Genomic DNA, 15,074 nt, shown 5'->3' on the forward strand with positions numbered 1-15,074 from the left:
TCCCAGCTCCTGGGTTCAGCTGCACACCCTAGTTGTGTAAGGTCCGTATTAAGGGACATGGTGGCACTTCCTCCCTCCCCAAGTTTCCTACCCGTTTTGCCCATCCATAGATATTCATTAAGTCCAGCTGTTGTTTGTCCTTTCCTGCCTTTAGGCTCTTTCTGAGTTCAGCAGGTCTATGTACCAAGCTCTCTCCTCATCTGCATCACTGGATGCCAGGGAGATTGTCTCACCCAGATGGCAGGCAGTGGAAGGATCGGAGTCTGGAGGCAGTGCCTTCACTTGCAGCCTGCAGCAGCTGAGCTCTGCACTCAAAGCTTTGGTTGTGAGGGGAGGGAGGTGTTAAATTTGGTGATTTTGAGCCCTCCCAGGATCCTCTCCTGGAAAGGGGTGGATGGTAAGCGAAGCTGCATTCTGGTTGATCTCTGTGTTAAAACACTCCCTGAAGCAATAGAGCTTTTACCATCCTTTTGGCTCTGGTTTTCTTGGCCTGGGTTCTCACTGCAGCCTCCCAGGGCACCAGTCTCTGCAAATGTCTCACCAAGGGAAGGAGAGTTGGTGGGACAACTGCCCCCAGATATTGCACACCTAAAGCCCACGCTGTTAGTGTGCTGGCTGAACTACAATTAGGGATTTCCCTGAGAGGTCTGCAGGAGTCACCTGTGCTGCAGGACAAGCAGGTAAAATGGATGAAGACTCCAGGAGTGGGAGAAGCCCCGTCTGTGGGACATGGTGTGGAGGGAAGCGCGTTGGTGGGGGTAAGGGAATGTAAGTGCAGGTGGGAGAAGTATAGCAGCAGAATACGGGGCAGACTGAGGGGAAAGGGAGCCTCATGGGAGCAGGCAAAATCTGAAGGCACACATGTGGCAGGACATTAGGTTGTAAATTAAAGTGAGTGGAAAAAACCAGTAGGATGGCAAAATGGAAGAGGGAAGAGAAGCAGGCAGGAGTTGAAAAACATAGAATGGAAAACTCCCTAGTCCTCAAGACAGGAGAACAGGCAGAGTTCTGCTAGAGCAGCCAGGAGGAAGCCCATATTTATGCGTGTGAATTTCAGGTTTGATGCGAGGATGGGTTCCCTCCCTAAAGCTAAAAAATTAAAAACTTTACTGAAAAGGGTGGAGTTTGAAAATATTCTATAATTTTGAAGACAGTATTGTCTCTCTTTGGGGGAGGGATGTGATGCAAGAATTTCACATCCCTATTTTGATCTTACGAAAATGAAAAGATTTAGATGGAGAAAGAAGTGAGTTGTTCTTGAGAGATCTGTGGCCAGGGTTGGACTAGCAACCATTGACTGGACTAACAACCGAGAGGCAGTAGACAAGTGGGAATAGGAAAAAACCCAGTGAGATGAAGCGTAACGGCATACTGGAGCGGAGATTATGTCCTTGTAGTATAAAGAAACTTCATTTAACAATGCAGAGTTCCCTTCTTATAGCCAACAGCTCTACTATAACTAGTCCAACAAGTCAAAGGAGGTAAATTTACTTGGGGGATAGCTGGCTGTTATTTATAGCACAAATTGCTGAATCTACAAGTGTCTCCTGTGCCCTCACCATCCTTTTTGGAAGCATCATAGAAGATATGTTTTTCAGGCTGTATCCTCGCCTGCTAATGTAGTTTTGGTTGGCCCAGGTCACCTGAGATTAATTATGCCCTTTTGAAAGCACTTGTGTTTAAACACTGCTTATTTGAATAATTGCAGAAATAATTGTCAGAGGACTTTGAAGGCTGAAGCCTTGTCCACCTGTGTGCAAAGGTGAGGACCTGTGTGCTCCTGAGAATTTTTACTATCTACATCTGGATTTATGTTAGCTTCGCAATTAATGCTGTCCTTTCCTGTGTTACAAATGAAGAAGAGATAGTGTGCAGGTTTTGGTAATTTTGCACGTATTTTCTCCTGTCTGTGTAGTGGGGCTGGGATGTTCTGAGGCAGGCGTAAGCTTTTGAAGGAGATGATTGCCTAATGATGTTGTATATTCCTCTATTTACAAGACTGTGCTACTGACGCATAGCAGTGGAGTAACAAGTAAAAGGAAAAACATGCTACTCTCCACATAAGTGCTGGTGAAATGGCTAAATTAATAAAATAAAATATGTAATCGTGAGAATTATGTTATGATAATATTTTTTGAAGGCTAGATGTGAGTGCAACATCTCTCTGCTTCAGGAGACTGTAGAACCGCCCTCAGTGCTTTTTTAAATCTCGCTTAGTAGTTTCTTCTTAAAGTTTCAAAACAATATTCACTCTTGATTTAAAGTTTTCAACGGATGTCTCTAGAAACATTGTTTCTATGGCTAATTTATCTGATAGATGATATTTTGCACTGCGTTTCATTTTAATTTTATCTATGTTCAATTTCCAGCTTTCAGAATATATTCAACTACTTTTCTGTGAGACCGAAGGACACTTCACTGAGAAAAAAAAAATCTCACCTTGTAGGTATGTCTTAAGTTCTGTGAAACAGATTCTTATCTTTCTATACCTGCAAAATGTATTCATATAGACAAATAAATCATCTTTATTAAAAAAAAAAGAAAAAAAAAGTTTCTATGTATAATTTAAAATTAACTAGTATTTAGGGTTTTTTAAAATATTAAAACAATATTATAAACAGCATATTATAATTTAATGAACATGTGCCCAACAAATATTTGAACTCTGAATAGCAATAATGATGCTACTCTTTGAAGGACAGGGTTACATGTGCATGTGAGCAAAGGTCTGGCGTTTTCTAATGTTTAAATATTGAAATGTTCAAGTGGGACTACCTCATTATTTCAAAGTATTATTAAAATATTAGTGAGGCACTAGCATTATGGGGCATTATATTTACCTTTTTAGTTAAAAAAAAAAAAGAAGATATTATATTTCATCCTTTTTCCAGGATTAGAGGGAAGACAAAATTTTCTCATACAGAAAATACAATTCTAATAAATACACAGTATTCAACCAATTTTTCAAATGAAACTTTTTATTAAGCTATTGAAAGAATACTTATTTTCGTGTGCCATGTTAGCTTTCTTTCACTTCTATTTGAGGAACACCAGTATTCATTTCAATTTGAAGTCTTATAAAAGCAATGAAGAATCTTCTAAAAGAGTAAAGTGGAAAAACTTTTTTTATTTATTCAGCACTAACACTCTACACAAGTTATATTTCTATAGTGTAGAAGGAGCAAATCTGTGTTTTTACCAGCATTACGGTAGAGTGCCTCTCCACTGTTTATATGTGAAAAAAATATTTACATAAAGGTTAATGGTATCTCTTTATTACCATATGAATAAAACCAGGTGTTTTTAGAGCAACTGCTGATTATTCAAACTGTTTTATCAAAAAAACAGTAGAGAAACCTGCTCTGTCTCTCTCTTTTAAAAAAAAAATAAAATCAAAAGTAAAGGTTTTTGTCATCCGACCAAGGTTCACAAACTATTGGGCTTTCCTGCAAAGTAGTCCAGACAACTAAAATAGACTCTCTTAAAGAAAAGTCCCTTCAGTATTTTGTCTATGTGGCCACTCCATGCTGTCAAAAGCCTTTTCATCCTTTAAAAGGCTTACGTACTTCCAGGAGAACAGAAATACAGAAGAAGAGACAGTCAACAGTTCCTTTGTTGTTCTGGAGTCAGTCCAATGTCGTGTGCATTATGGGTTATCAAATTTATGTGTTGAAACAGCTTTAATGCCATTGATCAAGAAAAGTCAGGTCTATATAGAATGCATTCTTGGGATTTTTATTTATAATTACAGCTAGAAATGCTCTCAGGTGTTAAGAATATCATTATAAAATGTACAGAGGGCTTTGGAATTAGGACAGTGTCATAGTAGTCTGAAACGAACCCAGCACTGGTTGTTTTGTTATTAACGAAATTTGTGTTTTAAGTGGAGAAAGCAGCTAATCTAAAAGCTCTAGTCACACCTCACAAGTGATTAGGATTTCAGAATTTCAAGGAACTTTGCATGAGCCTAGCAATCTTTTTTCCAGAGATAACTGCACATGGTATTTTAAAAACTTTCCCTCTAATTAGTTTATAATTCCAACTACAGCAGTCAGGTAAACGAAGGGTTAGTGTTTTACAGATGATAGAAAACCAAAATCCAAACAAAATCCAGAAAGGTGTTTCTTAGTCCCACCATTTAAACAATCACCCTTAGGGTTTGTTGAGCAAGTCATTTTGAAAAACAATAAACCTAATTTTCTAATCGAAGATTAGGAAACTTTTCACAAAGCGAAAGGCAGAGACACATGCAAAACAGCATAGCTGTAGAATTTCTTGTTCGGTTTGTCTGCTGATGACCTGAATATGTTTCTTCTGTGGAATATGATGTAAAATGTGAACCTTCGACTGTTAGCTTTCTTTTTGCTAAAATTGTGGGAAATACAGGCTTGAAAAGTGGGCACTGACTTACTATATTTATTATGTTCTTTTAATTTATTTAGCCTGCACTGAGGTACCTCACAAAGGGTGCTTACTTTCTATCTCTTGATGAATCTCTGAGATTTCTCTCTGAAGATGAATGTATGAATCTTGCTTCAAAAGGAAGATATAAAATAATGTGTGGAATACACAGCATAATCTTAATTTGATGTAGTTAGATGGTTTGTTAAGATGATTCGATGTAGTTAGATGGTGTTGATTGATAGAAACAAACCAATCATTCTGTTAAAACAGTGTAGCACGGGAATATGATAATGTTCTTCATACAAAAGAAAAGCAGTTTGTAGCATTTCTGAACGTGCAAAGGAGGATAGAAATATTTGGAATGAAGATTTCTATGCCATGAGATTTTAAGTCTGCTATGAGATTGTGATTTTAAGTGAGTTGATAGCCTGCTAAAATTTAGATCATCACTTGTATAGGGTTGTGACTGATGTTATGTGAAAGCACCTCACTTAAAGTCCTCAGATATTAATTAAGGGTGATGTTTCACGTGATAGTTGGAGCTGATCAAATAGCTTGCGGCTATTGAGAGGGGCAGTCCTGCTTGCCCTTCCCCTTCTCCCATGTGTGCCCCTGTCCCCTTGGCTCTTGGGTGACTTTTGGTGAGCTGGATGCTTGCTGAAATAGCAGAAAGCCATTGTTGCTGCACTGCTTGGTTTGCTTTCTGCTGCTGAGCAAGTTGCACTGATTGACCATATGGCCAGATGCGTGCTGTGTAGGGGATGGAGGGTATGGGTAGGTGCAGGAGGTGGGTGGGAAGGAGTGGAGCTCCCCTTCGCAGGCAGCAAGCTCTTAAACTGGCTGAGATGTCTCATGAAGTCTCAACCTGAGAGGTGCAGAGGAAGAGCACCCCTTTCTGCCACCCACCCTGGACTCCTCGTCCGCCAAACTCTCTCTCTACCCCCATGTGGGTACATGCCTGGGCTTCCCCTGCAGTGGGACCACTGGTTCCCCTTCCTGATGCCTGTCCATGGATCGCGGGCACAAACAGCATGTCCCAAGGGACTTCTCGATATCTCTGACTGGGTGCCTGTGTTACACTTAAGGGATGGGGTCAAAGACGATATACCTTGTGGCTTGTTTGGCCACAGCGTTACCTAAGTGACTGCAAGTCCCTCAAAGCTATTTCTTTAACTAAATTTCTAACACTGGTTATGAATACGTTGTGTACCACAAAATGGTCTTCACGATAATGCTTGACAGTGGATCTCATGATGACCTCAGTCACCTGAGAAACACACGTGATAATGTGGTGGTGTGAAAGTTGTGAAAATGTGCTTTATTTTCTTCTAGTCTAGGTCTCGTGTTGTAAGTGCTTGACTGTCATCGTATATCTTTGATTGAACCTCACTCAGATCATCTTCCAAGGCACAGCCCAACCAAATGTTTACATTTAACGGTGGGCTGAAGTCTTACTGAAATAAAAAAGACTAGCTTGCACTGTGCAACTGTTTTCCTGGATCTGAATAGGACTCAGATGGGTAGATTTTAAAAAATGCTGGATACACTGAAGAGATAACTAGAGATTTTTTTTTTATAAAATACATTTTTTTTTTCCTGTATATCTTTATGTTGCCACAAGTCATATGTATGAGGGTGGACTAATACACGTAGAATGTTTTTTTCTGTGTTATCTTTGCACTCTTCCTGCACTCATTTTCAGTGATTCCGGTTTTCATTCTGTTGTGTCCTAACCTATATTGTAAATTTCTTTGTCAGCAACTGCCTTTTAATATATGCTTTTGTAGCAACACTACAATTACATATAGTTCTGACTGGAACACCGGGGGCCTATCATAAGGCAAACAATCACTAATCTTAATTATACATGTAACAGTAACGTGCCTGGCAGTTCCAGTCTCCGAGAGCTGGCCAGTGTTCCAGTAACAAGAGTAGTTACTCCCTCTTTTCTAACACTTCTTTTTTGCCAGCCCAAATTTGTACCACACATAAACAAGATCTGCAAACCGACTGCAATTCAGAGAATGGTTAATCAGAACATTTTTTGGGGTTGGGGTTTTAGCACCAATGAAACAAGGTATTGGACAAGTCTTGCCCAGTACAGAAAAGGGAGCGAGGTGGAGCGGTGAGATGCTTTACCAATGCTGCCATCTCTTGATCTTCTTTGGTATTGCCACCCTTAAAAATTCATGGGAGATAGGGTGGGAATACTTAAAAGTAAAGCCAAGACCTCTCCAAACCCCGGAGTTAACAAATGACATCATTATTAGTTTTCCTAAAGCCTCTCAACTTTTATGTAAATAAACTCCTTAAACACATAGCTGCATTTACCTCAAGCTAGGCTACTTTCAGGCTTTTATATTTTTAATAATTTTCTTGACTGTGTCACACAAACTTGAGGTTGTTCTGAATTGCTGTCATTTAAATTAAAAATTAACACTGAGAAACAGAGAGATGAAAGGAATGAAAACAACAGCTCTGTCCAGTAGTACTATATGCTTTGTGAACTCTTAAATGGTCTCTTATGATTGGAAGCTGTGATGGGCGTAGAGATTACTAAATTTTTCTTTCTGAGTTCATGGAAGTTGAAAACCCACTTAAGCAATGGTTGCTTTGGGGTTTCTATAAATTAGGGTCTTAGCTCAGTTTCCAGTCAGAAATCCAAAATGTTGATTCCAAATGATAATTCTGTGTGGAGATTTTAGTGGTGTGGTTTTTTTTTTTTTTTCTTTCTTTGGCCAGAAAGTTTGTCACTGGAAGATATCAGTTTCTCATACCTGAATGAATTAATGGAAACGGATGGATTCCAATAGGCTTATATTTTCCTGAAACTTTCAAAAAAGGTCAGTCTTTTTTTTTTTCCTGTATTTTTTTTTCTCTCTAATTTATCAGTGTTTTGAAATGTGGAAGTTTAAGGTTTTGGGTTAAAATGACAATTGGTTTTAAGACAGTGTACGTGAAAAAACACTGAAATCTAAAGGTCTCATTTTGAAATGTTTGAGATGATACAATATTTTTGTAGAACCCTACTGAAATTATTTCTGGATTAAAAAACCACAAAACTTAGTTTTAGTTATGTTTTGATTTATATTGAAAATTAATATAGTTAGATATTAATTTGAATGGAAGATAACATTTCTCAACAGATCTAATCTCTGCAGCCAGATGAAAATGAACTTTGTCCTCTTTTCTAAATAGACTCCCTCCTGGACAGATTGAAACAAGCTGGTGTGATTGTAGTCCCTGTCTTGGCAATTGCATTTGGTACCTAAAGACAATTATGCCAGTCCAGCTGTTTCCATAAATGCTTTTTAAAATCCTTTGAAAAGAGCAAAATTAGTGATAAGAAAATGCAGGTTTTCATTTGGACTTCTGCTGGTTTTCCTCTCATCCTTACCATATGAAGTGATATGTTTCCAATGAGGAGGCTGTTTTCATGAGAACTGGTCTGAGATTTCCAATACTGCTCGGAAGTTATGTGTTATAGAATACTGATCTGAACTGTAGCAGAACTGATGACTCAGAAATATTTGGATCTGTAACACAATTTAACCGCTGCCCCCATAGAAAACCCCACTGTAATGTCATTCTGTAACTTTGCTGCTCCAGCATTTTAGTGGTGGGGGAAGACAACTCTTTATTTTCACATTTGTTTTTTTATTACTATTTTTCTTTGACTCTTTCTGCTTGTGCTGCTCTTGGCTAGGTAATTTATGGCCTAATATCAGAGCCCTAGACAACTGCATGGGTTGCCAGAGGCTTGGCAATCAGATCTGAGAAGTGTTTTAAAGATGTGTTTTGTTGGAAATTGCTTTTCTGTTCTTCCCCAAATGAAATCCTGCTGCTGCACACATTTATTTTGGAATGGGAGGAGCAGCAGTGGAGGGAGAGATGGCGTGTGGTTATAAAGACACCTGAAAAACAAAGCTTTTGAGAAGCTGAAGCTTGCTGGGGAAGTGAGAAGTAGGCTGCTTCCGTTTGGACAAGAGGTGGAGTTTTCAAAGACTGGGATGGGTGATACTTCTGAGGCCATGGGTAACATTTGCATTTATACAGGCTGAAATAGTGGTCAATAGATGTTTCCCACCCTGATTCTCTGAATGCACGCGCTGTAGCCCTGGGTGTCCTGTTGTCCCGAGATCTGCCGCAGAGCAGCAGCCTGTGTCTTTCTGTGATCCTGCGCCGATACCTGGCTGTACGCTGCCGCCCCTCTGTATGTTAGTGCTTTGTACTCAGGAGGTCCCAGTGGCCTCGTGGCTTCTGCATCATTACGCTTTGGGAACAGCGTCATGGTGGCATTGATTAAGGGCTCTTTAGAAATGAAACACTTTTTCTTTGGCTGGTTTGTTTGGAAGAGAGAAAGGAGAGTGCAGGAAAAAAAAAAAAAAGCGTGTGTGTGTGTGATACAGCAAGTAGAGCCAAGGCTGCTTTGGTTTCATGAGATCTTGTGGTTTAATAAAATGTATGAGCTTTCTAGGGAGCTCTAGAGAGAATCCTGGTAGCTTTTTATTCCTTTTCTGCTTGCTGTTGCTTTCAAACAGCAGCTCACAGGTGCTCTCCCTTATTTCCTTTTATTTTAGGATGACTCTTTGCTGAAGCTCCCATCCAGCTCCTGATCTTTGCAAATATCTCTGCAGAATTTACCAACCAAACTTGTTTTTCCTTTCTCACCTGGTTGCATTATCGACTTTCAATCCTCTCCTGCTTGTGTACTAAGGAAGGGCACGCAGCGTTTGCAACAACCTATTTGAACCGATAGTGACCTCTCTGCAGCAGCATTTTATCCGGCTCCTCTTATCCTTAGCTATTCTCTTTGTAAAAAGCAACTGTGTTTCAGCTCTGTGTCTTCTAATTGTCTTCCCTTTTCTAGAAGTGCCAGTTCACCTCCTTTACCTACCACCAACCCTGTCCCTCCCTCTGCAGGATTTGATTCAACCGGCCTTCTAGTTCCTGTTCTTCCTTCCCCTCCACAGGCATTCTGTCTCCTCTGCACTGAGATTTTTAGCAATCACAGGTATCGCACAAATCTCGTTTTAACTTTTTAAACATCTGCTTCTCCTGCTATTCTTCTTTCTGGATGCCTCATCCTTTGCCTGCTTCGGAAAATACCTGGTCCTGTCTGAAGAACACAGTGTGATTGTGTGATTTCCCACTCCAGCATTCAGAGCATACCTTTTGCTGACTTTTCATCTGGGCCCTCACCCTAGAAATGATGAGAAGTTCTTCCATCGTTTTTTGGAGACCTCTAAAAGCTGACTTTCAGCTTCCCATAAAGGAGGAGTTTCTTTCTGTTTCTGGGGTAATGGTTGGGGTAGTGGTTGGTCACTTTTTAAACCATAAGTATCTGCACAGTCTTCTATCTTTTTCTCTTTTTCTGTCTGGAGTAAATCTGTGTCTTCTTTGTGAGGTCTTTATTTTGGTCATATAGTTTCTTGGTTTTAATGGAAATTTTGGCTGGGGCCGTGCTACTTACTAGTACTCCTTTTTTACATCCCCACTTAAGAGTCTCCTTAGTTTAGACCAACATGTTACCACAGCCTTAGCAAAGTACCACTGCCTTTTGCATAGAACACAAATGTAGGCCTTGGGCTTAAAAGAAAAAAAGGGGGAATGCTTCATGAAGCCAATATTAATGGGATTGAATAACACTTTGAATTAAATAAAGCAATTATGTAACATTACATAAAAAAAAAAAGGAAAAAAAAGGTAACAGTCCAAACATCCCCAGGCCAAGTTGGAATTTCTACACAAGAGCATTGAGTGATGCTATGTCTGGGCCATGAAGTCCTGCTGACATAGCCAAGTTATGTCAGATTACGCAAAATTTCCCCTGTTTCTATGTGGGAAACCTCCATGATGGCAAAGACGAGGCTACACAAAGGGGAAGGAACTGCCATCAGTGCAGATAGCATTCAATGCTAGTACGTAGGATGCCCAGTACAACCAGAACCATAATGAGCTCCACACTAGATAGGATCTTGTGTAGGGAACTAGAAAGTAAAGCAGGATATAGGCAGCATCATGGCTCTGGCAAACTAAAGGTAACTGCACTGAGAGTTAAGAAAAGAGTTAGATTCTTCAATCTTAACCTATTGACAGAGGAAAGAATCTACTGGAAAAACTAAGTGTGATTTTTGTTTTAAAATGTCATTGACTCAGCTTCCTGCAATGCTGAAGTCATGCGAGGCAGGAAAGGGGATGGACCTAGTAGCAAATGGCTTGGGGGAAGGGTGATGCTTTAATACCAAGCATATTCAGAGCAAACCACAGACAAGTCAGCTCTCGACCTGTACTGAGAGCTGGGACAGCCTCTGCACTAGCGAAAAAAGAGAGCGAAGCAAAGACCTCTTTTCTCAGGAAATCACAGGGTATTTCTACATGGTGTATTATGGGCCAGCATGAGCTTGTGACTACCAGAAATATGTTGCATAAACATACCCCTAACAAGCCAGTCCCTCAACATGTACATATTTAATTTAGTATGGCAGAATGTTTGCTTATTGGAAACAATGCTGCTAACCCAAACATGTAGAAATCATGTGCCAAGCCTCCCCTCCAGAATGAGATTGCCTTTAAAATTACAAGATTAAATCACCAACAGCAACCTCATGCCATACATTTTGGATTCCTTTTATTTGCTGTCTGGCGTCGGAACATTCTTGCAAGTTAGCCACATTGCCATGAAAGCTAGAAATGTGCTTAAAAAAAGTTAAATCTCAGATGCTAGGGTAGTCACCTGATTATAGCCTCTGCAATTACTCACAAAGCCATCAGGAATCACAAGAGTTGTGCTGGGTGTGACTACTCAGGATTGTGTAACTGGGGAGATTCACACTTGTGTGCTGTAAGGAACGTGGATTTGAATGCTAGGGTGGGGCATATACACTTTCACATGAGTTGAGTAGAAGATAAACCTTGAGTGAATTTAGAAGATGTACAAGATGTTTAAGGATATGGACAGGCTTTCTTTTCTAGGTCTAAGTAAGGTAGTTTAAGATGTTCCTGGCCCCAGCTGTTCAGCTTCCTTCAGTGCTGGAAACGACTGCCTCCGCAGACGAGCTGGTGCTATGGGAAGGGTGCAATGCCAGATCACCTTCCCCAGCAGTTTAAGATCAGATAATGGGCTCTGAACTTAAATGACAGTGGATGAGGAACATTTGCACCTTCTGTACTCGTGGGAGTGAGAATCCTACTGATAGGAGTGAGGAGATTGGGGGTGACGTACATCTGAGGAATGCTAATGTCTTAAATCACTTCCAGTTCTCTGTAGAATAAATGTGTGTCTAACCCAAGGCAAGGCTGGAAAAGCGCTGGCAACGCGGCTTGATATTACAGACACTGAAAGTTCCTGCCTCTAAGGTGCTTTCTGCTTTCTCAAGAGAGAATCCGAAGACGTGTAGGTTAGGAAGGAGCGTACGTGAGAAGCAGAGGATCAGGTGTCACCTCACCGAAATTTCTTTGCCCTTCAAACTGAGGCTGAGCCACTGAAACTGCTTTGGGTTTTATCTCAGCATTGAGGAGGCGGCTGGTTTCCAACTGGATGGTGATATGTCACCTTCTCCTCCGTCACTGCTCTGTGCCTCTCCATGATTAGATACAGATGGAGCTGTCGCATAGAGGGGTCCCTGTCTCGATGGTGCTGCTGCTGCTGCTTTGATTTTATGCCCTGTGTTTGGAATCAGATCCTAATCCACATCAGAAAGCAAACAAACACCAAGAGCTCGAGTGCAGTTGATGTATCACGGAATCACGGAATCTTCAGAGTTGGAAGGGACCTCTAGAGATCATCTAGTCCAACTCCCCTGCTAGAGCAGGATTACCTAAAGCACATCCCTCAGGGCTGCATCCAGGCGGGTCTTGAAAATCTCCAGAGAAGGGGACTCCACAACCTCCCTGGGCAGCCTGTTCCAGTGCTCTGTCACCCTCACTGTAAAGAAGTTTTTCCGTGTATTTGAACGGAACTTCCTATGTTCTAGCTTGTGCCCATTGCCCCTTGTCCTGTCACTGGGAACCATTGAAAAGAGCCTGGCTCCGTCCTCCTTAAACCCACCCTTTAGGTACTTGTAAACATTAATCAGGTCCCCCCTCAACCTTCTCTTCTCCAGGCTAAAGAGTCCCAGCTCTTTCAGCCTTTCCTCATAAGGGAGGTGCTCCAGTCCCGTAATCATCTTGGTTGCCCTTCGCTGGACTCGCTCCAGTAGTTCCCTGTCCCTGTCAAGATAGGCTGTCTGGGTGCTTGCTCCATTTCTGGTATTTATGCAAGGCAGTCTCTTGTCCTGGGGTTATCATTACCCAACAAAAGTATATAATACAGTTGGTGTTAGATCAGCCATTTCATATTCATTATAATTTTAAATAATGCTTGCCTGACCTCGTCTGGTGGGAATGATCTCAGCTGCGTGTGTGCATGTGTGGGGCTATGTGCTCCTCCATTCTGGCTGTCCTGCTCCTGCCCTTCTGCCAGTGAGACAGCAAAATGGCTGTTGTGTTGGTCTCTCTGCCATTCTCCAGGGGCTTTCAAACTACGTCCCTGACTGAGATGGAAAGAAGGAAAAAGTGCTCTTCTCTGATCCTGTATGGTAAAACTCAGGGGGCTACAGGAGAGATATCAAGAAGACAAATCTAAAGCTGGTGAAAACAGCCAGGTAGAAAACAAATCACTGGGGCAAGGAAAACATCACTTTCAGCACGACTAAGTTTCATAAACTGAAATTCTCTGTACACATCCATTCCCATGTGACAGAAAACCACACGCTGCACGAGGTTCACACAAGATGGTCATGTGAGATGAAGGCTGCTCAAATCTTTCATCCTTGCAAGGAAACGTGAAAAGTGTTCCCGGCACATGTGTTTCTGCCAGTCCCACCCAACTTTTCCTTGTCTTCTTCAGTCTTGGGAAGGTGTGTCCTGGAAAACATAATAGTCAGAAATGAACATTTTTCCCTTTCACTTGTTATTTGCAGTCAGATAAAGATTTTGTTTCTCAATAACGTTACTGTTCAGCTTTCAGGCATGTCCTGAGGAGGAATTGGTAATATTTTTGTGATGCCTTGGATGTGACTGTGAGCGTTTCCTAATCTGCAGCAGCGCAAAATTGCCCGTATGTGATGGGGAGGAGGGCTGATTTTTCAGGGCGGCGGATGAGGAGTGCTCTTCTGTTCCATCCCACCGGCACCACTCTGATGAGCCCATCAAAGCACTGAGGATGCGTACAATGAATGCTAAGCACATCGTGCAAATAAGCACAATAATAATAATGTTGAAGATGGGAAATGAATAATTTCTCTAAATGAAGCTTGGGCAGGAATTCAGATAGAAAGTATGTAATTAAACCAAGCTGGAACTTGATCAACATACTGAAATGGTACTAGGAAAAAAAGAGAAAAGTTATTTAATGACTATTAGCAGGAAGAACCTTGGCTTTTTATTTCATCCAGAAAGAAGACAACTGTCAGCACCAGGAAAAGTCGGATTCCCAAGAGAATGTCCCTCCTTCTCCCACATGATTTTCCCATGGAGAGTTGCTATCTTGGGCTGCCAGGATAATACCCATTAGTTCTGGATGTGGGGCAGAGATTTGTACAGGCAGAGACTTCTGGGCTTGAGCCTGGTCAGACAGCGGGAGGGCTGGTGGCTAAGCTGAGCACAGCCAGGGTTGGTCCTGGCAGAGGATGCAGGGAATGGACGTGCTTGGTTTTAACACTTGGTCCTACTGAAGTGGATGAAATGACTGCTTGCACAGTCCTGCTTCCATCTGAACACTGACCAGAATGGACCTTTGCTTAACTTGGACTCTCCAGGGCAAACATTTCTCACAGTCCTATGATAATCTTAGGAAGAAAGACGAGCAGCAAGGATCTTCACCCCAACACAAACCACAAGAGCACATTTGCTACTATGTGATAAAGACTCAAAGCTGCTGCTGGCTTTACTGGCTAGTGATCGCCCCCTCTTCTGCTCCCATGGCTAGAGGACATGATAAATTATCTAGAGAGCACCTCTCTTAGCTGGGCAAGGGATGAACTTTGGTTGTGTATTTGTGGAGCTCAGTGCCTAATTAACCTGGCACAATTCACTGCGGCATAGTTTACTGTAAATCCTTACGCAACAAATGGATCATAATCACTGTATTTCAGTGACTACTGAAAGGCAATCTGAAGACTAAATAAAGCAGGATGTTGAGATTACAGATTGTAGGTCTTTCGAAAGGATTTCGGGCAAAAGGAGAATACCTGCAGTGCTCTGCAATGCTTGTGATGTGGCTGTGTGAGCTAACAGGGGATGCTCAAGTAGTACGTGGCTGCATGGGCTCATGGGGTGAGGGAAAGATCAAGCCTTCATTCCTGCACTGGAGGCAAAGGAGGTGGGCATTCATTGCCAGTCACATCATGGGCCTGTGCTCAGTAGTGGGGAGTGACAACCATGCACCATTTATCTTTTTCAGTTCTCATAAAACGGATATATTGCATAAAGCATGGTTTTATTCCACAGCATGAGCGCTGTCTTGCTGCTTATTTGATCCTACTAAAGCTAGAGTGTGACTTAGCTGTGCTGGTGGACGTGAGGAACGGTTTTACAGCCACAGGCATGTTGGTGTCTATGTGAGACCCAGCAGGCGAGGAAGAGATCGCAGAGAAAGGCATCGCTGAATGCCACAAAGCCAGGTCCTC

General features: G+C 41.6%; 1 long non-coding RNA gene across 9 annotated transcripts in view; it reads left to right on the plus strand.

Annotated features, from left to right (window-relative positions):
* Positions 1-15,074, plus strand: part of LOC128918707 (uncharacterized) — a 64,329-nt gene that overhangs the window by 27,438 nt on the left and 21,817 nt on the right. For all 9 annotated transcript variants that reach the window (XR_008469668.1, XR_008469673.1, XR_008469674.1 and 6 more), the window contains 2 exons: positions 2,370-2,446; positions 7,147-7,247. This is a non-coding gene — a long non-coding RNA (uncharacterized LOC128918707). The remainder of the gene's footprint in view (positions 1-2,369; positions 2,447-7,146; positions 7,248-15,074) is intronic.

The sequence above is a fragment of the Rissa tridactyla genome, chromosome 1 (assembly GCF_028500815.1).
Source record: "Rissa tridactyla isolate bRisTri1 chromosome 1, bRisTri1.patW.cur.20221130, whole genome shotgun sequence".
Classification (NCBI taxonomy): Eukaryota; Metazoa; Chordata; class Aves; order Charadriiformes; family Laridae; genus Rissa; species Rissa tridactyla.